At 41.3% G+C, this 26510-nt stretch overlaps 1 protein-coding gene across 1 annotated transcript in view; it reads right to left on the minus strand.

Annotated features, from left to right (window-relative positions):
- The window catches only part of CTNNA3 (catenin alpha 3), a 1864538-nt gene that overhangs the window by 26041 nt on the left and 1811987 nt on the right, over positions 1-26510 (minus strand).

The following is a 26510-nucleotide window of genomic DNA, read 5'->3' on the forward strand; positions in this document are numbered from 1 at the left end:
AAAGTACAAAGACCAGTGGACAGTAAATGAAATTTCATGGAAATACTTTTAAAACAAATAGGAAGAAATATTTTTTTCACTCAAAGAATAGTTACGCTCAGGAACTTGTTGCTGAAGGATGTGGTAACAGTGGTTAGTGTATCTGGGTTTCAAAAAGGTTTGGACAAGTTCCTGGAGGAAAAGTCCATAGTTTGTTATTGAGATGGGCATGGGGGAAGCCATTGCCTGCCCCAGGATTGGTAGTATGGAATGTTGCTACTAATTGGATTTCTTTCAGGTACTTATGACCTAGATTGGCCACTGTTAGAAGATGAATTTTGGCCTACATGGACCATTGGTCTGACCCAGTACGGCTATTCTTATGTTAATACCTGTGCAAACCCTCCTTACCCATACCTCTCCCTTTACCACCTTTAACCAATTTTCTTAACAAGATCAAGCGTTCCAGAATCATCTGTTTGAGATTTACCAGTCATTTTCAGCGGCACTTAACCGGTTAGCTAAATATAACTGGTTAGTGCCAAACTCAAAACTGGCTATTTTGGGAGCATTCTGGGGTGGAGTCAGTACTTGACCGGTTAAGTGCTGATATTCAGAAATTAACAGGCCAGGTTAACTGCATAAATAGGACCACATAAAAGTCAGTCCTACCTTTATGCAGTAGCCTATAGCCAGTTAAGTGCTGAATATTGCACTTAACCGGCTATTTGTTAGCTGGCTCCACAACCCAGAAATAAAATGGTGTTGTCCTAACATGGCCCAGCATTAAATTTCTAGGTTTAGCGCTGAATATTGAGCCTAAAACCCCAAACATTATCAAAGCAGAAACACTGTGCAAGGAGAAATAAGGTCATAGGGGCCCTTTTACTAGGCCACGGTAAAAAGTGGCCTGCGGCAGTGTAGGTGCGTGTATTAGGTGCGCGCTGGGCCAGTTTTTACTGCATCTGCAGAAAAGAGGTTTTTCTAAATGTGACAGGAAAAGGGCATGCGGTAAAACTGAAACCAGCGCACATCTAAAACCGGCCTGAGCCCCCCCACCACCACCCATTGATTTAGCGGTAAGGACTCATACACTACATGTGCAGTGACCGGTCAGCGTGCGCCAACTGCCAATTACTGCCAGAAACGGTGCATGTAGGATGAAATAAATAAACAATTCATCCAGGCATTATGGGCGCATGCCAAATCTGAAATTACCACCAGGGGGGTGCGCTGGCCTGGCGGTAGTCTAATTTAGGTACGTGCTGCATGCGCATAGAGCCTACCGCAGCTTAGTAAAAGGGCCCCTTAGTGCCACAGAGCAAATTGCACAGTGCCAGTTTTTTTCATCCAATACTGTTAGATTCTATATATGGTGACAAAAGTTGTGCGTGCAAATCAGCATGCATTGCTGATTTGCACGTGCAACTTAATTGATAAATGAGCCAATTGGTGCCAATAATTGGCTGCTAACAAATTATTAGCGTTAATTGATCTTAATTGGGATTAACACATGGATCATATTTCATAATGCTCTGTGAATAAATCCTACAGTGTGTAAATTAAAGGGGGCATGGCCAGGGGCATCATTCCAGTAGCTTTCCCAGAATTGTCACAGGCGTCCCGTGGTAGTTTCGGGATCAGCATGCGCTTCCCATGTGCTAAAAAATAAATTTTATTTGTTAGCACAGGGGCCATGTTTGGAGGTGGAGAGTAGACTTATTCTACATTAGTCAGTTAGTGCAGCTACATTACTATACACTAATTGATTAGCGCAGAATAGCATGTGAGCTCTTACCGCCTAGAAAATAGGTGTTGGTTCGTGCTCATGTGCTAATGGCTATGTGCTAATGGGGAAATTAGTGCATGGCCATTAATAGGAAAAATGGAAAATGGGGCCATTTTACTGCTGTGCTAAAACTGGCTTCAGTGTATGAGGAAGCCCCATGTTGGGGATAGCACAGCTTAGTAAAAGGGCCCTTATGAAACTCTTACAAATCACAGTGAAATCTATTCAGTCGAAATGTAGGTACTGTATATACAATGCACAATGCTACAGGTTGACAAAATGTGAAACATTGATAGCATCAATAATTTAAATAGAAGTAAACAAAATCTGAAGCATCAAACCCGAAGAATATCTGTTTGTTTGTTTGTTTGTTTTTTTAAATCTAACCTCCCTGTTTACTAAACCATGCTAGCGGCTGCCATGTGGCAATGCCGACACAGCCCATTCAAAGTGAATGGGCTCTATTGGCGCTAGCGCAACTTACTAAATGGGGGGGGGGGGGGGTAAATTTATATTTTATTACCCCAAATAAGTAAGGGGCCTCTTTACTAAAATGCATTAAAAATTGGCTTAGTGCATTTTAATACAGGGCTTTTCTGCATGCTAAGCCATATTTAATGTATCAGTACATTATTGATACATTATTTTAATTCACAGGTCATGTGCTAGTGTTGTCATTAGTGCCCAACAACTGTAAATAATTAATGTGGGAGCACGTACTGCTTCCTATTTAGGAGGTGCTAAGTGCTCCTGAGTTATTCAGGTAGTGCTTGTTAATCATAACACGCTTCCTGAAAAACACTTCTATGCCCATGGCACACCCTCTCTGAAACTCACAACATATATTCACAACAATCTTCACCAGACTAAAAAGCTATTGCCCCTTTCAATTATAACATAACAATATATTCTAATATATATGATGAAACTTTATATTTCAGGAGGAAAAGACTTCAAAAGCTTAGGATTCTTTTTTTTTTTTTTTGCAGATCACAAAGGGACTGCTTTACCTCTGAACAGCCGCGCCACTATTCTCAAAAACCTCCCACTAATATTTAAACTTTTTATCTTTTTAATCTTTCAATTTTTCAATGTCTCTTAACATTCTCAACGTTCAGCAAACTGTTTTATGCAAGAAGGGTTCAAAAAAGGCAACTTATATAGGAAAGACAGCTTAGCTTTCAGATAACGTTAGCTGAACAGAGCCTTCCATTTCACCACTGCTTCTTCAGGAGATTAGCGATTCATTGGTCAAGAAAGAAACTGTTGACAACCAAAAAATGTACTATTTAACAATATGAATAAATTCAATGGTGATTTCCCTTTCGTATATAAGTTGCCTTTTTTGAACTTTTCTTGTTCACTTCCAGTGTTTTTGTGCCTCTTGTGGTTCTGTTGTATAAACTTTAGGGCTTTAGTAACTCTGCCAAAAGTTATGATATGGCAAATTCTGCATAGAGATATTTGAATGAAAAAAGAAAAAGAATCTTCAGAGATTTTTGACTTTTCAGCTGATTCCCACTGTAATGGAACAAAACACTTAACTGATAACATCACTATTTATAGCTACTTGCATTATGCAATACTCAGTAAAACCTTATCGAAGGAAACATCAGTCATGATAAGTAAATCGACAACCTATAAAAATGAAATGGCATGATTTATTTGTATTTTACTTCATATTAAAAAGAAATAGAAACTCCTATAATTTTAAGGAATATGGTAAAAAAAAAACACATTTGGAAAAGTATTCAGGGGCATGACTGGGAAAGCTTTCCAACAAAAAGATTCAGCATCTCTCCCTCCCCCTCCTGGATCTAATCTTTTTTCCTTCCTGCCCCTTGCAGGCCCAGCATCTCTTCAGCACCCTACCTGGGGGTTAGGCATCTCTCTACCCCCCCCCCCCCCCCCCCATGCAGGTCATCTAGCATATCTTCCTTCTTTCCCTCAGCCCCCTAGAGTCCTCCAAATTTGCCCCAGCAGCAGCAGCAGAGATTAACTGATGACACTCCTAGAAAAGAAACTGAAAGCCAGTTCAGGAAATAGCCCTGTAATGAGGGTCACTTTTTTTTTCTTTAAACAGTTCCAAGAGTCAAAAAGCTCAAGACACCACTAAAGGTGTTATAAGCACAGAATAAACAATGTAATTGTCCTTGCCAAGATATTCCCCACTTGAGTGAATTAGCTGACAAAGCATCACAGCATAGGGAAGTCAAAATAAGGGAGAGTCTCTGGATGGACCTGCCAGGGCCACATTTACTGCAGTTTGTTAAATGGGTCCCTAATTTTGCTATGAGGAAAGCATTCAATAATCTACAAATGAGTGAACAGATTAAGCTTGCCTTTAGATTAAGTTATTCAAATCTTAGTACTATCACATTTTGACTATTGCAAGTGAGTGATATGAGTGTCAGATAATTTTATTCCCTAAAAGTGGTACTAGTGTGCTTAACTTATCAAATTGAGGCTTATCTAGCAAGGAAGCTTAATCATATAGCAAAATTTATTGATAGGTGGTCTCTTTTGGCTCATTATATTGTCTGATTTATAATGTATCATTTTTTCCTTTTATTTTGCTCTATATAATGTTATTCAGTCTTATCTACTGTTGGATGATATGATAGGTATTTATGTTTTAGCAGCCTTGTTAGCCATTGTTTGCTTGTTCTGTTATTGTTTTTCACTTTTGTATTGTTTGCTTTTTGTGATACTTTTTTGTAATTATAAATACATGAAAACTAAAAAAAAAATTGTTCCCTAAATAAGTAAAGATCAGAAACCATTTAGTGCTCTATATATATGCAATGATAGGAGAAACAGGAGGAGACAAAAAAGTTTTCACATCACTATAAAGTGCATAAATATAAGGGAGTGTATACATGTGTTGGTGTGAGATAGTATACCTACCCTAATCAAGAGACATTTGCTCATGCGCTCCTTTGTCAATTAGTATACAATTGTGCATTTACTGATCGACCCCTGATGAAGGCTTACTAAAGCCCAAACACGGACCGTGTAGGGTCCAAATAAAGTTTGATTTGGGAGCATCTTACCCTGGTGTTTGGACTGATCTCTTGAAGTTGGTTTCGTTTCCACTTTCTTTTGTTGTTTTTTTGCGGTAGAAAATGGGTGGAACATAGGTTGGACTCTCATTTACATACAGTAAATAACTTGCAGAATACTGTAACTTTCTCATGTCCCCTGCATACTTATGACCTAGGGATCTAGGTACTAAAACCAAAGCAGACCAGAGTCCATGAAAATCTTTATTGAAATAGATCCGATGTGGCCACGTTTTGCCAAAAAGGCTGCATCAGGGGTTTTACAACACACAAGTCAGGAATTAAGGTCCTGTTTCCCCTAGCTATCGAACAAGCATCCAAGATTGAAGTCAGCAACTCTTGCATAATATAACAGTGAAGTGGAACAAAGCAACGGTTTCTCTTCCTACTCTCACACACTGGGGAAAGAGGAGAATAGCTGTTGCCCTGCTGCCAACCGCATTTGTGTTTCTCAAAACTACAGATTTCTGTTTTAGGCAGTCTTAGATACACAGGTAAGTGTTGTACCCCAGATGCAGCCATTTTGGTGAAACATGACCACGTCAGGCCTTTTTCAATAAAGAATTCTTTGGACTTTTGATCTGTTTTGCTTTCTACTTCTTGCTGCCTACTGCGGCCCTTAAAAGCCTTTCTTTGGTGTTCCTGTCTCTCACATTACTTTAGTACAACAAATTCTTTGTATAAACTGCATTAGAGACATTTTAATAATATATTCTTCTGTTTCCTATAGTCAAAAAAAGTATCATCAAGCAGCATCAAAATGTCTTAGTACACCTGATGGAGGACTCTGTTTCGTAGTGGCGGCTACATCAGGGGTCGTTTTCACAAACTAGCTGTTTTTCACATGTTTTTTTCCATGGCATTTTTTAACTCACAGTGAGTGGGGATGTTCTTGCCATGAAAAATATGTGAAAAGCAGTGTTTGCTACAATTTTCTGTTTCTTTCACAATGAAATATCTGTAAAATGAAGAAATAGAAAAATATAGCAATGAAATATCTGTAAAATACTGTTTATACAGTAAAGAAAGTTTTTTGTTTTGTTCCAATGAAAGGAAATACTATGAGCCTGTAAATGTTTTAATACAAGGCTTGATATCTTCTAGTTTTGCACTTCAGTGCAGTGATTTGATTCACAAAACAGGCAGAGTTGTTTTTGTATTGCTTTATTTGATTGTTTCTGCTATGCTTCTTATTTAAATTTAGTTATACCATATTGTATACTGTGTTCAGTGTCACCATATCTTGAATATGTAAATTATGTATGTGCCAATAGAAAGGATTGAGAATATGCATGAGCACTAAAATTTGGCACCTGGAAGCAGAGTTGTTGGCTTTCTCAAAATGCATGCATAGTGTGCTAATATGATAGACACATGGAAAATGCTGGCATTGTTAATTCCGAGAATCCATGGCAGATGCTGAAAACTGTCAGCATTTACTGTGCATCAGGATCAAAGCCACCTTGGCAAACTCAGTTTTGAATATTTTACTGCATTCATTTTAGTGTACAGACTGCATGGAAAAGTGCCCATTGCTTATACAGGAATGCAATTACAGTTATGCATATTTTGTTTTTAGGAATGCCTATTAAAAAGGGGATCACTTAACCATACTAATCATATTTCTACTGTATATGGATCTATGCTTTAGACAAGTGTTACACATAAATGATTAGATGAGAAAATGGTTATCACTTGCATCCATGCTCACTGATTTCCTGTGAAATAGATTATAGTCAAAGGCGCCTTGCCCCTTCTAATGTTTTCCCATCTCCTAGTGGTTAGTTCAGTGGACTTTGATCCTGGGGAACTGAGTTCAATTCCCACTGCAGCTCCTTGTGACTCTGGGCAAGTCACTTAACCCTCCATTACCCCGGTACAAAATAAGTACCTGAATATATGTAAACCGCTTTCAATGTAGTTGCAAAAACCTCAGAAAGGCGGTATATAAGTCCCATTTCCCCTTCCCTTTCCCTCTTTTTATCCTGTCTCTACTAGGATCTTTCCCTTTTCTTCTTCTTCCGCCTCTTAACTCACTCCTGTCTCTCCTTTCCTTCATTTTCCCCTTGAGTCCCCTCCACTCCCTTCAGGTTGATGAAGCTACATACCCACGATTTTTCCCTACAAGTTATGCAGCAAAGGATCAAAAAAAAGTGGGTTCATTATACCTGGAGCATCCTTGCCTGTTCCAGTCACCTCCCTGTTGCGCACACCCTCCTTCTCCCCTTTGAGTTGACAGTGGTAATAGAAGTGGTGTTTGTTCAGACATTCACTCCTGCTGTGGTGATGCTAATTTTACAGCTCTTATTCTCAGATGAGTGTCATCCCAGTAAATGCTACCACTGTCAATGCAAAGAGGAGGAGAGTGTGTGCATTGGGAAGGAGAATTGAAATAGACATTTAGGTCATGAAATGTGAAAAGCCAATATCGAAACAACCCCACTCTATACCAAACTGTTTGGAAAAATTGTTAAGGACAAACATATGAAACAAAAGCATATTTCAGCAATATTGCTTCTTCAGTATAATCATCAGTCATTTTTTTCTATAAGCCATGTGAAAAATACAACAAAGAAAACGTTCCATTCAATGTGGAAACTCAAAAGATTACAACCTTTCTTTCCAAGGGAAGTATTCCACAGCATGGTACAATCAATGGTGCTAAGCCACCTAGATTACTGCAATGCAATCTATGCCGGATGTAAAGAACAAATCAATAAGAAACTCCAAACTGCCCAAAACACAGCAGCCAGACTCATATTTGGAAATACGAAAGTGCCAAACCCCTAAGAGAAAAATGACACTGGCTCCCACTCAAAGAACATATTGCGTTCAAAATTTGCACCCTGGTTCATAAAATCATTCACGGCGAGGCCCCGGTCTACATATCAGACCTCATAGACCTACCAACCAGGAACACAAAAAGGTCAGCACACACATTCCTGAATCTCCACTACCCCAGCTGAAAAGGACTAAAATATAAATCAACATATGCATCCAGCTTCTCCTACATAAGCACGCAACTAAAGAATGCACTACCAAACATCATAAAAACAATGCACGACCTAACAAACTTCCAAAAATCACTAAAAACCAACCTGTTCAAAAAGGCATACCACAATGATCCATCTTAAATACCAGACAACGAAACCGATGCCAGAACTGAACAAAACCGAACTCTTTATACTTGACTGCTTCATACACTCTGCCACTAACGAACTTTAACGCAATACCACTTTATTTCTCATGCCAGAATGAACTCTCTATACTTGACTGCTTAATTTACTCTGTCACTTATGAACTTTAAAGCAATACCACTTTGTATTTCTCATTCCGGAAATGGCGATCGCCACTACAGCAGAATGTAAGCCACATTGAGCCTGCAAATAGGTGGGAAAATGTGGGATACAAATGCAACAAATAATAATAATAATAATAATAGTAATAATAATAATATATTTTGGCATTAAAAATTCATTGCTTGGTTTAGAATAGGGAGTTTGCGGGTGGGGTTGTTGGACATATATATATATATATATATATACACACACACACACACACCCAGGAGCAGTGTAACTTAAAGTTTCCTTACCAGAAAGTCGTGTTTCCTGTATACAAGTGATGTCTACTTTATGGCATTTTAAAGCTGCCAAATCATTTGTACATTTTAGGAGAGACATAATCCCCCCCACATTCCATGTGAGAATTCTAGCTGAATGAATACTCATTGCCCGCTTATGAAAATTTTCCAAAGTAAAAGTGTCCCTATGTTATGCCCAGACCCGCGTGCCCAGCCTCGCCCAGATCAGACCACTGCATGAATGTGTCGCCTGACAGCAAGGAGATGTTAATCAATGACCCCACTGGAAGAGCATGTATGAAATACATGTTTATCTCCATGTGCTCTGGCTCAACGTGTACAGTAGCTGTAAAATAATAACATGTGCCCATTGATATAAAACAGTCTTCATCTTCCTCTTTTCTCATAACTCCTGTCCCTCCCCAACTAATTACAAATCCCAGCAATAACCATCCCAACCCCACACCATAACACCTCTCTTCCCCTCCCCTATCAACCCCCCTCCATTTGAACCTTCTTCATCCGTCTCACCTAACAGCAAGACAGAGAGAGAGACCACAAAAAAAGATGCAAGGGGTCCCTCACCCCTCCTGCCCCCAATACTATAACAAGATCAATATTCCCTCCACTCTGACTCTGCATGTACATACAACAAAAACAGACAGCAATACAGGAGCACCATTTATGCTATAAACAGCATTTAATACTTGGATATTAGATATGAAAGTGCCTAAGGCTTTCCCAAAGGCTTTGGGAGTAACAGTTTTTGTGGCATGTAGAGGATGAAAGCCAGACTGAAGTAGATCTTTAATTGTTTGACATCGAAAAGTCAAGGCTGTGGAACCAAACAGCACACTCGAGTATTGTGGATATGAAAAAGATAAGTAGGCCCAATGAAGGCCTTTTTTCTGCAGCTGGTATTCACAGCAGGTTTGAAGAAACTGGGAATTGTCACAGTGACAGGTGATCAGTTGAGGATCTGAAAGGTGGAAAGGATAACTGCAGGAGAAAGTGACATGAAGAGATGGGGGTCAGAAAAATTGTACCAGTAGTGAGTTTTTGAAGAGAATATAGATTATTTCTCCTTTTCTGAAATCATAGAAGAGAAAAGCATGAAAGTAACTAAATAAAGTGAAAATGAATAAAGTATGGAAGGAGGAGGCTATATGGTGGAGAATTCACTGTTGATGTTGTGAGGCGATGGTGATGGGCCATCGGCAAAAAGCAAAGGCTTGAAAGGCTGAGAGTTTAATATTGCCATTATTATACTGGAGAGTCTATATTTAACAAGCTGGCACAGTTGAAAGTAAAGGCCATAGATCCTAATGTGAGTCATCATAGAACAGGGGTTATCAACCCAGTCTGGTTTTAAGATATCTATAATGATTTATGCATGAGATATATTTGCATCCATTTGAACTGTTTTTTTTTCATATCTATGTCATGAATATTCATTGTGGATATCTTGAAACCCAGACAGGCTTGGTATTTCCTGAGGACTTGGTTCAGAACCCCTGCTCTAGATTATTGGGGACACTTAAGAGAGGCTGATTGCATGTGTGTGTTTTCTCAAAATATGCCTGGAAACTTCCAAGAGAAGAACAGACATGGTATTATTCTACAAGGGTGGAAACAAGAAAGTAACCAAAACTACAGACCAGTTAGCTTAATATTGGCGGTATATAAAGTAATGGAAGCACTACTGAAGGATAAAATAGTGCTGTACCTTGAATTTAGTGGGTTACAGGGTGATAAACAACATGGAGGCACATTTTGGAAAGGATGTGTAGAAAATAATTTAGAGCTTGTCACTCACTTCCAGCTGCTGCAAATGATTTGCTTGTGCCTTGTCTGTTGTTTCAGCATTGCTGTTCTTTGTGACCACATTTTTTGAAACCTGCAATTTAGTTGCAGCACACAATATTTTACTCTATTGGTATTTGCGTTACCAAGGACACTGATTTGCTGAGCCAGGAGGCAGGCTGCCCTGTGCCAAAATACAAATCTGCATTGAGTCGACTAATAAAACTGCTTTTGACTCTTGAGTTGGAGTTGTATTGGTCCTCTATTTTCATTTTTGCTCTGTGCCTTGATTTGTAGGAGTTTTCTCTTTTTCTTTAGCAAAGAATTCAAACATTCAAATCAGTGTATGGGAAAATTCTGTACTATTTTACAAGAAACTGCTAACATAAAGCCTATTGTAAAATAGAATCAGGGCTGCACATCTCTACTGGCCTGCTGATGGTAGTAGAATGTAGTCTGATTATCCATAGCTCTGCACTTGCCAGCTTCAGTGCTTTTGGTGATGGGCCAGTTGGAGTATCGCCACCCTGGAGGAGGGAGGTAAGGTACTAAACTCATTGTGGAGGGTGAGGAAGAAGGAGAGGAGGAGAAGCTGAAGCAATGTTCGCTCTAAGGCGTGCACACACACACATATGTATATTTGTATGTATATAGTTAAATACTCTCTCTCATGGAGGCTGGAAAGAATTCCATGAGCCATGTTCTGAATGTTTTCCCTCTTTGTTCACCTGTTTATAACGACTCTGAATTTTACTCAGCAGATGAATAGAGCAGCTTAGGGGGAACACTGTGTCTCGGGACAGTAGGAACACTTTTGAACAAAGCAGGTAAGGACGCCTTTACTGTCTACCAGCTGCCTCCCCCAGTACCTCTGTTACTGATAGTATTATGTACACTGTAATACTCTTCAAGGAAGTATGTACCACAAAAAAATCAAAATAATAAATGGCAAACAATGCAGCATATTAAACAGAAAAGTATTTGTGGTAGATTTGAAATATACACAGTCCTTTAATACTTGGCTCTCTGTTAGCCCTAGCTCACCGGTCCCACATCTTCCCATTGGCAATGTGATGTTCAGCAGCACTATAACAGAAATCCTGAGCTTACTGGCAACCATGAAATAACTTACATATCAATGTTTTTGGGTGGTTGCCAAATGGCCACCAGGCTTCAGCTCAGCTAGCCTTTAGTAAATGACTGAGTTATCAAAGAATAGGTACAACTAATTTAGGGGCCTTTTTACAGAGATGTGGGAGGGCCTATGTGTGTACAACGCACACCAAATCGGCACTACCGCATGGCTAGCGAGCTAGCCGGACAGTAATTACAAATTTGTTGCACACCGAATCCTGCGGTAAAAATTAATTTTCTATTTTCTACCATGGACTGCTTACTCAGCGGTAAACAGCTGGTTTCAATTTTAGCGCACGTCTATTTTACGGTCCCTTAAAAAAAGGCCCTTTTTCCTAGACACGGTAAAATATAGCCAGCATGTGCCCAAAAGACACGCTCACACTACCGCAGGCCATGTTTTACCACGGCTTAGTAAAAGGACTCCATAGAGAATATGTTCTATCTGTATTAGCTGTACATAATAGAGCTGTAGGCTGAGAAAAGGGGAGGCCACTGCTGCTCCTTGAAAACTTGGACAAGACACTTAGGGGCCCTTTTACAAAAGCACAGGAGGCCCTACGCGCGTACGGTGGAAGCTAAATCGGCACTACTGCCCGTCTAGCGCATGATCCAGGTGGTAATTCTTACCATAGGTCAATGGGTGGCGGTAAGGTCTCGAGCCAAAAATGGACGTATGCTGGTTTCAATTTTAGCGCATGTCCATTTTCCGGCCCCTTAAAAAAGGCCCCTTTTCCTAGACGAGGTAAAAAATGGCCCAATGCAGGCCCAAAAGATGCACTCGCACTACCGCAGGCCACTTTTTACTGTGGCTTAGTAAAAGGACCCCTTAACCCTCTATTGAATCAGGTACAAAACTTAAATTGTAGGCCCTCCAGGGACAGGAAAATACCTTCACGCAGTATAAAATAATTAACCACAAATTAAAAATAAAAATAATGTAGACAAATATTAAACTGAACTCCCAAAAAGCCAAAGTGCAACTCCAAAGAGAAAAAGTAATGCATGTCCCACTGTACTGTGCAAATATAACATTGACAGATGCAAATGTCAAAAAAATGATATATTCAAATCACTACACTATAAGTTTAACAAATACAAATAAAACCAAAAAAAAGGAAAATATGATGATACCATTTTATTAGATTAAATACATTTTTTTCAATTAACTTTCAGATCCAAAACCTATCCTGACCTGAGATGAAGGGTTTTGGTCTCTAAAAATAAGTCAAAAATGTTTTAAAATTTGTTCAATAAAAAGATCACCTTATTTTCATTTTCTATTTATAAGCATTTAATAACACAGCTACAATACTACTTTATCCTAATGCCCAAGGAAAAAAAATATTTTCTCTACTTTTGTTGTCTCTGATTTCTGCTTTCCTCATCTTCTCTTCACTCTCTTCCTTCCATCCAGCTTCTACCCTTTCTCTGTCTCTCTCCCTTCTATCCAGTATCTGCTTTCTCTCTTTCACACTTCCATCCACTGTCTGCTCTTTCTTTCTCTTCCATCTGGCCTGTGTCCCCTCTCCTTTTTACATGATACATTCCAGCATCTCCCCCTCACTCCATCTTCATCTCTTCTCTCTCTGTTTCCAATCTCACTCACCCCATCCCCATCCCTCTTCTGCTTTTCAGTATCTCCTGTCTATTTGACTTTTCTCTCCCCCATGTCCACCGTCATTCCCTCTGGCTCCCTATTTCTCCTGTCCATAACCTCCCCTCTGTGTCCCTGACCCTATTCTCCCCATGTTCAGCATCTGCCCTTTGTGTCCCCATCCCTCCCTCTGTTCCCATGTTCCTCCCCTTCTTTCTCCCTCTCTTCTGCACTCTTACCCCAGGGTCAGCATCTCTCCTTCATCTCTCCCCTGCCTTATAGTACTGCATATTGTTCTCCCCCTTCCCAGATTCCCCAAATCTAACTTTTCCCAGTCTCCTCTCCCTCATGAGTCTCTCCCCCCCCCCCCCCCCCGTGTGGCCAGCTTCTCTCCCCATCTTTTCTCCAACTCTCCACCCCCTTTCTCTTTCCCCTGTAGTCTGGCATCGCTTTCCCTCCTCTCTCCTCTCTCCATTCCCTTTCCCCTTTCTATTTCCCTTCCCTTTCCCCTGTGGTCTGGCATCACTTTCCCTCTTCTCTCAACCCCCCTTTCCCCTTACCCTTCCTCTGTGGTCTGACATCACTCTCCCTTCTCTCTCCACCCCTGCCTCGTTCTGCAGGCCTCCAAAGCTTCCAGGTTTGTCGGCAGTGTCAGCAATGTAGGGAGAGCAATACTGCACAAGTTGGGAGGGATGTCCATAGCTGCATCGCAGCAGTCGGGGCTGAAGACAGAAGAGAAAGCATACTGCACCAGTCGGGGCGGGGGACACACCCATGGCAGCACCCCCTTATGATCTGCACCTAGGGAGGGCCAGCCCGCCCTTGGTATGCCACTGGAATGGTGGCCGTGGCAGGAATGGGTGGGAGTGGGGAAAGCCTGTTTTGCTTTCTGCTCCCTCCAAATTTGGGGGGATGCCATGGCACCCATGGCTCCTCCCATTCTGACACCTATGTGGACAGGCACATAGGATCTCTAGTGGAGAGGAAGGAATAGTAGATGGCAGAGATGGGAAGACTGGATAGGCCATATGGTCGTAATCTGCCTTTAATTTAAAGTATCTGACGTTGCATTTAGGTGCTATTTTATAGAATAGAATAATGCTAGATTATTGGCATTTACAAGCAATTGTGCACACTTGTGCATGTATATGTGGGTATTCTGGTCATTTACATACATTTTTGGAGTTTAATTGTTGGAAACCTCATTAGAGCATTTCTCATCTCCAATGTAGAAGTGTCCAGGAAAGTTAATTATTTTGGGTTTCTTCACTTGAACTGTTCACTAAGAAAAGCAAACTTGAGGTCATGTGTGAGAGTTTCAGAAGGTTATTTTCTTTGTCTTTTATTTACTATTCCTCTCCATTAAATATTTTCACCCCTTTGAGTACAAAACATATACATTTCATTCAAGGTAATACTTTTGAAATGAATAGGGGAAAAATTTCCATTCAAAGACCAGTTAAGCACTTGAACTCATTACAAGTGGATATGGTAACAGTAGTTAGTGTATCTGGATTTAAAAAAAGGTTTGATCAAGTTCCTTGAGGAAAAGTCCACAGTTTGCTATTGAAATGAAAATGGAGAAAGCCACTGCTGTCCCTGGGATTGGTAGTATGGAATCTTGCTACTATTTGGGATTCTGCCATGTATTTGCGACCTGGCATGGTCACTGCTGGAATCAGGATACTGGACTAGAAGGACCATCGGTCTGCCCCAGCATGTTCTAAGGCCTCTACAGAGCTTAGAATTTGTTTCAATTTTTCAGTATACTAGAAGTTCTAGAAAGTGATTTGTCCCATTTCTCACAAAACATACTCTCAGTGTGTTCTGCCTGGGTTGTTGTCTCTGTGGAAAATATAGACAGAGAAAACACACTACTGTGCTGAACATATAAATATTACATTTGCTTCACACTGTAAGAAACTGGTTTCCAGACTTTTTTCACAGGAAGACCAGATCAACAGATCCCACTTTTCTTAGCTGCAAAAATGTAACAGTAACTATCAAACTTGTAAAAACCCTGTGGTGTTGAACTATTGCAAACACTTTCCATAATGAACAGGAAAGATAGACCTTCTAGGGATATCTTTAGGTAGGATTATGCCCAAAGTGCCACTTTTCACCAGTCTGTGCAAAAATCTTTTATCCTTCCTACCCTTTGGAATACTGTTAAAATCCCTTGTTGGAAGAACCTCATCTTCTAACAACGTAGCTGTCACCTGAGATTTAGTTGCTTAGCAACCCATGCTCTCCATCATCTTAGATCACACAACTGTATCTTCTGCAGCAGGTGCACTCAGGATAAATCCTTTATTTATTTATTTATTTCATATCCTACATTATCCCAATACATCAGGTTCAATGTGGTTAGCAACTTTCTGTTAAAGTGATGTGATATAGTATACATTAAGTATTAATCAAACATATAAATGGCAAGTGACCGACTCACCTGCAAATGCGCAGTAGAGACTTCCCTCTTTGTCCCGCCCTTGCATCAAGACGTGATGACGTCAGAGGGCGGAACAGAGAGGGAAACGGAGTCGGACTGTCAGATGCTGCCGCTGCTGCTGGAGCCTGGAAACGAACATCGCGCGCACCTACCTCCACCCTCCCCCCCCATCACCGCCACCGCTCCCGCCCCCCTCCGTATCGGGCCCCCTGCACTGACCTGACAGTGCCTCTCACTTCCGTGTGGAAGTGCTGCAGGCAGCAGCAGAGCGATCTGCTGCTGCTGCCTGCAGTGCTTTCACACGGAGGTAAGAGGCGCTGTCAGGTCAGTGCAGGGGGCCCAGCACGGAGGGGGGAGGGAGCGGCGGCGAGGAGGGTAGCTGGAAACCTCGCCCGTTTTAACAGGCTTAATGGCTAGTAACAAAATAAATGAGGTCAATTACAATATATAATATAGAAACAAATGCTAGACGCAAAAAGGTAACTATTTACAGTCAGCCATGTATAATAACAATTAGAATGGAACTGAGAACTTAATTGTACAATTAGGGGTTTAAATTAATTATGATTATCCATGAGACATTCCTTAAACAGAGAGACGTTAAGGTATTTCCGGAACATCAAATAATTAGGTTCCCATCTGATGGATTATGGGAGGGAATTCCACCATTTGGTACAAAGGTAGGAGAATCCTGACACATTTTTGCAACTGGGATAATGGAGGGTTAGATAATCTCGTGAGCCACGGATAGCTTTGCAAAGGGGGAGATCAATTAAAGGTTACATATAATCAGGGGTTAAGCCATATAGAGTTTTGAAAACAAATGTACATAGTATGAATGCTACTCTTGCTTTGATTGGGAGCCAGTGTAACTTTATAAGCAAAAGGGCTGCCCTTTCAAATTTCGTAGCCTTGTAGATCTGGCTGCTGTATTTTGAGCTGTCTGCAGTTTTTTCAAGGAAGATTCCTTACAACCAGCTTAAATGGCATTACAATAATCGAAGTGTGATAACACTAATGTTTGTACTAGGGTTCTAAAATATCATTAAGGAAGAGATGCCTGATTCTTTTTCATTTCCACATTGCTTTAAAGGTTCTAGTGTTGATTGTTTGGACCTGGATGTCAAATAACATGTAGGAATCGATTATTATACCAAGAGGGGCATAATCGAAAGGGACGCCCAAGTTTTTTTGAGGATGTCCTCGCAAAATGTCCCCATGGAGGGGCGGGGAAACCTGTATTATCAAAACAAGATGGACATCCATCTTTCATTTCGATAATACTGTCTGGGACACCCAAATCTTGAAATTTAGGTTGTCCTTAGACATGGTCATCCCTAGACTTGTTCGTTTCTGATTTTCGATGATAATGGAAACCAAGGGTGCCCATCTCAGAAATGACCAAATGCAAGCCCTTTGGTTGTGGGAGGAGCCAGCATTTGTAGTGCACTGGTCCCCCTGACATGACAGGACACCAACCGGGTACCCTAGGGGGCACTGCAGTGGACTTCATAAAATGTTCACAGGAACATAGCACCCTTACCTTGTCTGTTGAGCCCCCTAAACCCCCCTAAACCCACTACCCACAACTGTACACCACTACCATAGCCCTTATGGGTGAAGGGGGGCACCTAGGTGTGGGTACAGTGCATTTGTGGTGGGTTTTGGAGGGCTCGCTGTTTCCTCCACAAACGTAACAGGTAGGGAGGAGGGGGGCCTGGGTCCACCTGCCTGAAGTGCACTGCACTCACTAAAACTGCTCCAGTTACCTGCATACTGCTCTGATGGACCTGAGTATGACATCTGAGGCTGGCAAAAATATTCTGAAATATGTTTTTTGAGGTTAGGAGGGAGTTAGTGACCACGGGGGGGGGGGAGTAAGGGGAGGTCATCCACGATTCTCTCCAGTAGTCATGTGGTCATTTCGGTCAACTTTTTGTGCCTTGGTTGTAAGAAAAACACGACCAGGTAAAGTCATCCAAATGCTCGTCAGGGACATCCTTTTTTTTCCATTATGGGTCGAGGACATCCATGTGTTAGGCATGCCCAAGTCCTGCCTTCGCTATGCCCACGATACGCCCCCTTGAACTTTGGTCATCCCTGCAACGGAAAGCAGTTGGAGATGTCCAAAATTGGCTTTCGATTATACTGATTTGGACGACCCTGTGAGAAGGACGCTCATCTTCCAATTTGTGTTGAAAGATGGGCATCCTTCTCTTTCAAAAATGAGCCCACAAGTATCTTTAGTTGGGATTCCAATGGATAAGCTGTGACAGTTTATGACACAGTGAGAGTTAGATAATAACAGAAATTTTGTTTTCTCTCTATTCAATTTTAGTTTAAAGGTGGAAGCCCAATTCTCCATCAGGTCTAGACCGGTTTGTTGATAAATAGCACTTCTTCAATAGCATCTTTGAAAGGGATGCAGATGGCCATCCACATAAATGAAATTATTATAACTATGGGCATCAAACACCTTTCCTAAGGGGGACATCATAATATTGAATAAGATGGGTGAAAGGGGGGATCCTTGTGGGGCTCCGCAGTCTGGATACCATTGGGAGGAGATGGAATAGGAAATTTGACTTGATAGGATCTAGATTTTAAAAAATCCTCAGAACCAGTTTAGGACAGACTAAGTTGTGCATTAGTGCAAATAGCAAATTATAGTCCACCACATCAAATGCACTTGACATATCAAATTGCAAAAGGATGATCTTACTGCCTAGGCTAATTTCTTTCCTAAAGTTAGCAATTAATGTGGTTAGGACTATTTCCATGCTGAAATTGGGTCTGAAGCCAGATTGTGTATGGTGAAGAATGGAAAAGGAGGACAGATAAGCGACTATGCCCTCAATCACCTTTACTAGTAAATGGATAAAGGCCACTGGCCTGTAATTTGTTACATCATTTATTTTTGCCAGGGGATTTTTAGAGAAGGGGGTTAACATTATGGACCCCTTTTCTGCAGGGAAATGATCTAAGGATAGCAAAAGAGAGATATGTGATCTTAGGGACTCTGTAAACGGGCCAGGTGCAGCTTTTAATAGAAAACCAGGACAGGAATCCAGTACACAGAAAATGAATATTTCAATAAAAAAGATTTCACCATAGAGAATGAAGGGAGAAGGATGATGACCAATATCCACCAGTTTTAAAACATGCATACATACAATCATATAGTGTTACTACAGTATGCAACTTAGGGGCTCATTTTCGAAACAGAAAAATGTCCAAAATATGGCATAATAGGCATATAAATGTATTTCTTGCAGAAAAATAAACAGGGAAAAAACTCATTGTTTCATCCTCTCGTCCACGCACGCTCATGTATCTGACACAATGCTTCCAGTTCTGGGCTCTGCCCTCCCGATTGCCAACAGCCTGCGGCTTTTAGGAGTGCATCTGGACTCACATCTCCAGCTGGTTGATCATGTACACTTGGTCTCCAAAAAAATGTTCCAGGCCATGTGGAGGCTTCGGCGCATCAGATACCTCCTTCCCAGAGACTTATTTCGTACCCTTGTCCACTGGCTTGTCCTATCCCATCTGGATTACTGTAGTGGAATTTATGTGGGTTGCCAGGCCTCCTTATTGAAAACGTTCCAAACAGCTCAGAACACTACGGCGAGGCTCATCCTTAGAGAAAGGCGTTTTGCATACGCCAAACCGCTGCGCTTTAAACTTCATTGGCTGCCTGTACAGGAGCGCATTGCTTTTAAGATCTGCTCCCTAACACATAAAATCATCTATGGGGCTGCCCCGGATTATATGCTCCCCTTGATCGACCTTCCGCCTAGAAATGCCAACCCTGCTGCTCGGTCCTATCTCCACCTCCATTTTCCGAATTGTAAGGGTGTCAAGTACAAGAAAATCTTCGCCTCGTCCTTCCGTTATTGGAGTCCCAAACACTGGAACACGCTACCTCGTCACCTTAAAACTCAAGTGGACCATGCCCTTTTTAAGAAGTTGTTAAAGACATTCCTCTTTGCTAAGACTTACCCCCCAACTTACCATGTTGATTGATGCATCCCTTGTCCCTTACCCTGCCTAGTTCACGCTGATAGTTTCTCCTCCCCTATTTGCTTCTTTTATGCTTGCCTAAGCTTTTAACTTTGTACTCTTATTTACTTCTCTGTAAGCCACATTGCGCCTGCATGAGTGGGAAAATGTGGGATATAAGTAACCCATAAATAAATAAATAAAAACATCTAAAGCATACAATCAACCCCCTTCTCCCCCAAAACCACATAGATGCGCTAGCTGCTGAAAAGAAAACATTTTCAGAGGGGGTGTTTTGTGATGAACATTTATTGCCAATATCGAATAGCAAAATGACTTTCTGGGGGCAGAAAGAAAAACACCCAGAATTAGACCTACTTTAAAAGTGTCTAGGGTAAGGCGAAACCTGTCTTTAGACTCATTTATGATTTTGTTGAGTGGCGAGGTGGAAGTGGTCATTTGTGAAAAATAGTGGAGAGTTGCTGAGTGCTTTGTTGCCTTGTGTAGAAGGACTCAATTAAGTTTGAGTATTCACAGCAGTCATGATTTTAGTCTTACATTCCAAAGCAGTGTGGGAATTGTAGTTCTTGATTCTACCCACTGCACTCAATGCTGCAGGTCCCATAATGTATCAGGAAGAGACTCTCAGAAATCCAGGACTAGCTTACAGTGTCTTTCTTGGAACTGTTTTAGACACTTACTCGGCCAATAAGCATTAGCAAGAGCAGCCAAGTTACCCAGTTCCAAGAGGGAGATTTTAGACCAGTTCTGGCTTTTTGACAAGCCTGTCATGATGCTTTGTGGGACCTGTAGCATGAAGTTCAACGGGAGGAATGAGGGACTAAACAGACCTGCCAAGTCTCCCACATTCAGCAGGAGACTCCCGCTTTGGTGGGTCATCTCCCGCACTCCTGCCAAAGCGGGAAAGCCTCCCACTGAGAATGGGAATAGTTTTTTCTTCCAATGAGCAGCAGTGGTGGCAAAACAACAACAACAAAAAGCAAGCACAGAGCTGCAGCAGCCTTCAGGCATGTGCTGCCAGTTCTGCTGGTTCTCTGCCCCTGGAACTGAAAGTTGACATCACAGGGGCAGAGGGCCAGCAAAGCTGACAGCGCATGCATGAAGGCTGCTGCCGTCCCATGTTCGCTTCTTTTTTTGTCGAGGCCACTGCCAAAGAGGTTGGATGAAAACAGGAGATTGAATGAAGTCAAAAAGTTGAAGCCATTAGGTTAGTCTCTGTTTCCCCTTCCCACTCAAAACAAAACAAGCAAACCCATGAGCTACTGCATCCACGTATTGTTGGTAGCAGTACTACAAAACCGTAATAGGACCAAACTACAAGGATACACATAAGCTCTTCTCACTTGTGAACAAACTTCTAAACACTACACCGGTTACCTCCAACAACACAGACACCCCATCCACAACCAACTTAGCGAAACATTTTAACGAAAAAATTATAAAACTCAGACGCATGATACCTTTGAATACCACCAACTGTACAAGCATCCTTGAATACCTTGATCCAAAACCTGGGGAATACCCAGCAGATCGTTCATGGACCAACTTCGACAAAATCTCAGTAGATGAACTCTCACAATGGCTTAAAAAATATGGCAAGTCTCAATGCAAACTAGACATTTGCCCTGTTAGCCTAATAAGAGCCGCACCCCAAACAATTCAAGAAAGACCTTATGGACCAAATAAACCCCAGACTCCAAAACGGTTTATTCCCCACAAATAAAGGAAACATCCTACTCACTCCTCTGCAAAAAGACGTTAAGAAAAGCACAATGGACCTAACTAATTATCGACCAGTTGTATCTATTCCGCTCATAACCAAAATAATGGAGGGCATAGTTACGAAACAATTCACTGATTATCTAACTAAATACTCAATTCTACATGAGTCACAATCAGGATTTCGATCAAATCACAGCACCGAAACTTTACTAGTGGCAGCAATGAACTCATTCAAAAAAAACAATTGCTACTGGTAAGAACATACTCGTATTACAATTTGACATGTCAAGCGCCTTCGACATGGTTGATCATGGAACACTACTTCATATACTAGAATACTTCGGAGTCGGAGGCCCAGTCCTCAATTGGTTCGAAGGGTTCTTCACCACCAGATCCTACCAAGTAATAACAGACGCCGAAAGATCACCTCCATAGATACCAGAATGCAGAGTTCCTCAAGGATCCCTCCTCTCACCAACCATCTTCAATCTAATGATGATACCTCTAGCCAAACCTTTAGCTGATCAAAACCTTAACCCTTACATATATGCAGACGATGTCATGATCTACATCTCGTTCAAACACAATCTAAACGAAATCAACAACGAGATCAACCAAAGCTTCAGAACTTTGCATAGCTGGGCAGATTCATTCCAGCTAAAACTCAACGCAGAAAAAACTCAATGCCTAGTACTAACGTCTCAATACAACACAAACAATTACTCCTCTATAACCACACCATACTGCACCCTTCCTATATCAGAAAACCTGAAGATCCTTGGAGTTACCATCGACCGAAACCTCACTCTCGATACCCAAGTGAAGAACACGTCAAAAAAGATGTTCTACTTGATGTGGAAACTCAAAAGAGTTAAGCCTTTCTTCCCGAGAAACATTTTCCGTACCTTGGTACAATCTATGGCAATTAGTCACCTGGATTACTGTAACACTCTGTACGCTGGCTGCAAAGAACAGACTATTAAGAAACTCCAAACAGCCCAAAATACCACAGCCAGACTCATATTTGGAAAGACCAAATACGAAAGTGCGAAACCCTTAAGAGAGAAACTTCACTGGCTTCCACTTAAGGAGCATATCGAATTCAAGATCTGCATGATCGTACACAAGATCATTCACGCAGATGCCCCACTGTACACGTTCAACCTTGTGGACCTACCGCCCAGAAATGCCATTAGATCAGCCCGCAAATTCCTCAATCTGAACTTCCCCAGCTGTAAAGGACTTAAATATAAGCAGGCATACGCCACCACCTTCTCCTACAGAAGTACACAGATATGGAATGGGTTACCCCCAGCCATAAAAACTATGGACAATCTAAGCAACTTTCGCAAATCCCTGAAGACACATCTCTTCAATAGAGCCTACAAAAAGAACCCTTAAAGACACAAATCACCTCCTAAACTATCCTATCTAATACCATCTTCTCTAATTCCTCATCCATCTTCTGCGTACTTTTGATTGTATCCAATATCCTGTCATGACTTTGTCATAACAACACTCTGTAAGCCACATTGAGCCTGCAAATAGGTGGGATAATGTGGGGTACAAATGCAATAAATAAATAATAATAATAATAATTTAATCTCACATATATTTTCAAACATATCAGCTTGTGCAGCATACAGCTGTACAAAGAGGAAATATAATAACAGAATAACTTTTCATAGGTAGAGTAGTAATTTGTTATAAATCATAATCAGTGTCATTTGAAAGAGCTGGTTATAGGGACACCCTGGCACTGTTATATTTGTGCAGAGATTTTTGTTTTTCTCAAGGTAAAGGATCTCTAAAACAGACATCATGTTATGAGAATCAGGTGCTCATTATTCAGAGTTTCTATTTATGTATGTCATTTATATCCCACATTAAACATGAATTAGGTTGAAACCCGGAAGCATTTTTAATCTTTTTTTTTCCTATGCGTACATCAAAAGAAAAAGATGGCATGAGGTAGAGTGAGCAGAGCCAAGGCAGAGTGGGCAGGGCTGAGGTGTGTACTAAAATCTCCCTCTCAAAAATCACAACCCCTTGGCAGCTCTGACTATACATCTTCTACTTATTTGAGGTATAAGTCAAAACCAGGATTAGTCAAAACATCTCATTCCTGGAACTGGGTAACTTGCCAGCTCTACAATACAGTGGTTCCTGATACACCCACAAGAGGGTCTTACTTACCATATGGCTCCAGAAAAAGGAGAATGCATTGATTCAATCTGGGTTTTCCTTCCAATGAAAGCAATGGAAGTAAAACCCAGACTGGCTCAATCTGTCCTCCTTTTTCTGGAGCCATATGGTAACCCAGAGGCCCAGGTGGACTTCATTTGCCTGCTCCTCAAGGAAAATCATTATGTTGTGTTAAGTCCATATTAGATGACAACAGCCCACTCTCATGCAATCTAAAAGACTTTATAACTGTATTGACCCTCACACTGGGGGTGCCATCACCTGCTCCAAAGATTCCTAAATATGCGGCTTTAAGCTGTGTCTCAAAGCTACCTAATTCCAAGACTCCAATTCCTGGTATTCCACTCCATTTCTGCCTTTGCTTTAGTATTTACTGCCTCTGAGATTCCAGATCCTGGTAATGCTATCCAGGGACTACAGCTACCTTTGCGTCAATGCAGTGGGGCTGGTATCAAAGGGGCATTGTACCTGTCCCAACAGTATATCATCAATATCCCCAATAAATGCCAGGGTGGATTAGCTGCCCTTCGGTGATGGTGGGGGTGATACATTGCCTAATTCTAGTACTAGGGGTTGGGGTGGGTTGAGTGATGCTCACAAAGAGGTGTGGGCTGTGATTGGGGGGTTGGGGTAGTTTTCCATGAGCAGTTTTTGGGGGGAGGGGGAAGGCAACAGACACAAATACCCAATTAACAAAATTACCTTAAGACAAAATGTATACAAACAAAACAATACAAAACAAAAATGTGTAAAAACCAAATGAAACAAAAATGATTTTTTGCATACACACCCTTAATGCCAAATATGAATATGAAATGGGAAAATATACTCTAATGGTTATAAAAAGATTATGCAGTGATACTAATAAGCCTCATTTTTGTATTCTACTATGTCAGTCTTTTACTTGTCATGAAAATTAAATTTTCTTATTTTCTAGATAATATTGGCCCTGTTTACTAAACCACACTAGCAAACACCCACAGAAGGTGAGCTCTCCACACTAACAGGCTTATTTTCAAATGAGAAGGGCGCCTATCTTTCGACACAAATCGGGAGATGGGTGTCCTTCTCTCAGGGTTGCCCAAATTGGCATAATCAAAAGTCATTTTTGGGCGTCCCCAACTGCTTTCCGTTGCGGGGACAACCAAAGTTCCCGGGGGCGTGTCAGAGGCATAGCAAAGGCGGAACTGGAGCATACCTAACAGATTGGCATCCTTGAGTGATAATGGGAAAAAGAAGGGTGTCCCTCACAAGCACCAAGCCTCAAAAAGGTGCCAGAACTGACCAGATGACTACCGGAGGGAATCGGGGATGACCTCCCCTGACTCCCCCAGTGGTCACTAACCATCTCCCACCCCGAAAAAAACAACTTTAAAAACTTTTTTTGCCAGCCTGAAATGTCATACTCAGGTCCATTGCAGCAGTATGCAGGTCCCTGAGGCGGAGGTATGTGTGTGTCGGCAGAGGCATAGTGAAGGCGTGGATGTCCTTCTTTCAAACATTTTGGACATCCTGAACTGCCCCCTCCCAGGGACAGCCAAATTTCAAGGGAGTGGAGTGTAGTGGAGGAGCAGCAGCCTAATGGCTAGAACACTGGTCTTGCAATCCAGACATAGCTAGTTCAAATCCCGCTGCTACTTGTGATCCAAAATCTAAATAAATAAAGGGGATGTCAGAGGCATATAAAGGAATGGACATCCTTCTCACAGAAACATCCACATTTTGGATGTCCTTCATCCATACACTAAAAAAAAACATCCCTGACGAGCACTTGGACATTTTCACCTGGACTTCTATTTTTCTAAGGTTGTAGATGACAATTTATTTAAGGTTGTAGACAGCTATTATACACACAGCTTGTCTGCATGTATGAAGCCATCTTTGGCATGCACAGAGCAGCCACGCTTGGCTGCTCTGCACTGGCTTTCCCTCCTTAGGAAGGAAATTGTGTGCAAATGAGCTAACAGTGAGCAGCTCATTTGCATGCGATTTCCTTCATGCATGCCCATTTCTTTCCAAATCGCTAAGGGATTGGTAAGGGAAGGGCTTTTTCCGTTCAGTTAGTGCATCAGTTAGTCCACTGCAGTGCCCCCCTAGGGTGCCTGGTTGGTGTCCTGGCATGTCAGGGGGACCAGTGCACTACGAATGCTGGCTCCTCCCATGATCAAATGAGTTGGATTTGGTCGTTTTTGAGATGGGTGTCCTCGGTTTCCATTATGGCCAAAAACAGGGGACGACCATCTCTAAGGTCGACCTAAATGTTGAGATTTGGGCGTCCTCGACTGTACTATCGAAATGAAAGATGGACACCCTTCTTGTTTTGATAATACAGGTTTCCCCGCCCCTTCACGGGGACGTCCTGCGAGGATGCCCTCAGGAAAACCTGGACGCCTCTTTCGATTATGTCCCTCCACGGGCATGCTAGCATTTTTAGCGCATGCTAATGATTAGCAAGCACTAAACGCTGTTGTCCACAGAAACATATGAGTGACTCTAGCATTTCGCGCATGCTAAAATCGCTAGCTCACCTTAGTAAATAGGGCCCTATGGTGTCCTTATAAGCTGGTAGCAGAGTCAATTATTTAACAAAAGATGATATGCTACAAATAAAGGAAAAAATTCAGGTGGATTATTTTGCTGATTTTCATGAAGTAAGAAAAACAAACAAGAGACAAATTCTACTGCACATCAAATGGCAGGAAAATAGAGCAGAGGAATAGGTTGAGTTCTAACAGCAGAAGAAGTATGCAAGTAACAAGTTTATTAAAACCACAATTCAAAACAGCCTTTAAAATAATCCAGTGCAATTTTATGCATCCAGGAGAGTAATTTTTACCAGGAATTCAAAGGCTTTTATGTTTGGATGATGAAGGAGCAGTGGGATGGCAGTCATTATCCTAAACATCTTTTTATCCTCTCCTATTGTTTTAAGCTGCTCATGTATGATCACTGTTAGTTTTATTCTGTTTGTATTTTTAGTGGCATTAATCTCCTAAAGGCTAGGATTTCTTTTTTATTGTAATGCTTTTATAATAATACTGATTATAGTATTGAATTTTATAGTAAAGTTTTTATAATAGTACTTTAATTAGGTTTGGAAGAATGAGTTAGGTTAAGAAAAATGCCTTCCTTTCTTTCTTTTTTTTTGGGGGGGGGGGGGAAATGCT

The sequence above is a fragment of the Microcaecilia unicolor genome, chromosome 5 (genome assembly GCF_901765095.1).
Source record: "Microcaecilia unicolor chromosome 5, aMicUni1.1, whole genome shotgun sequence".
NCBI classification, from domain to species: Eukaryota; Metazoa; Chordata; class Amphibia; order Gymnophiona; family Siphonopidae; genus Microcaecilia; species Microcaecilia unicolor.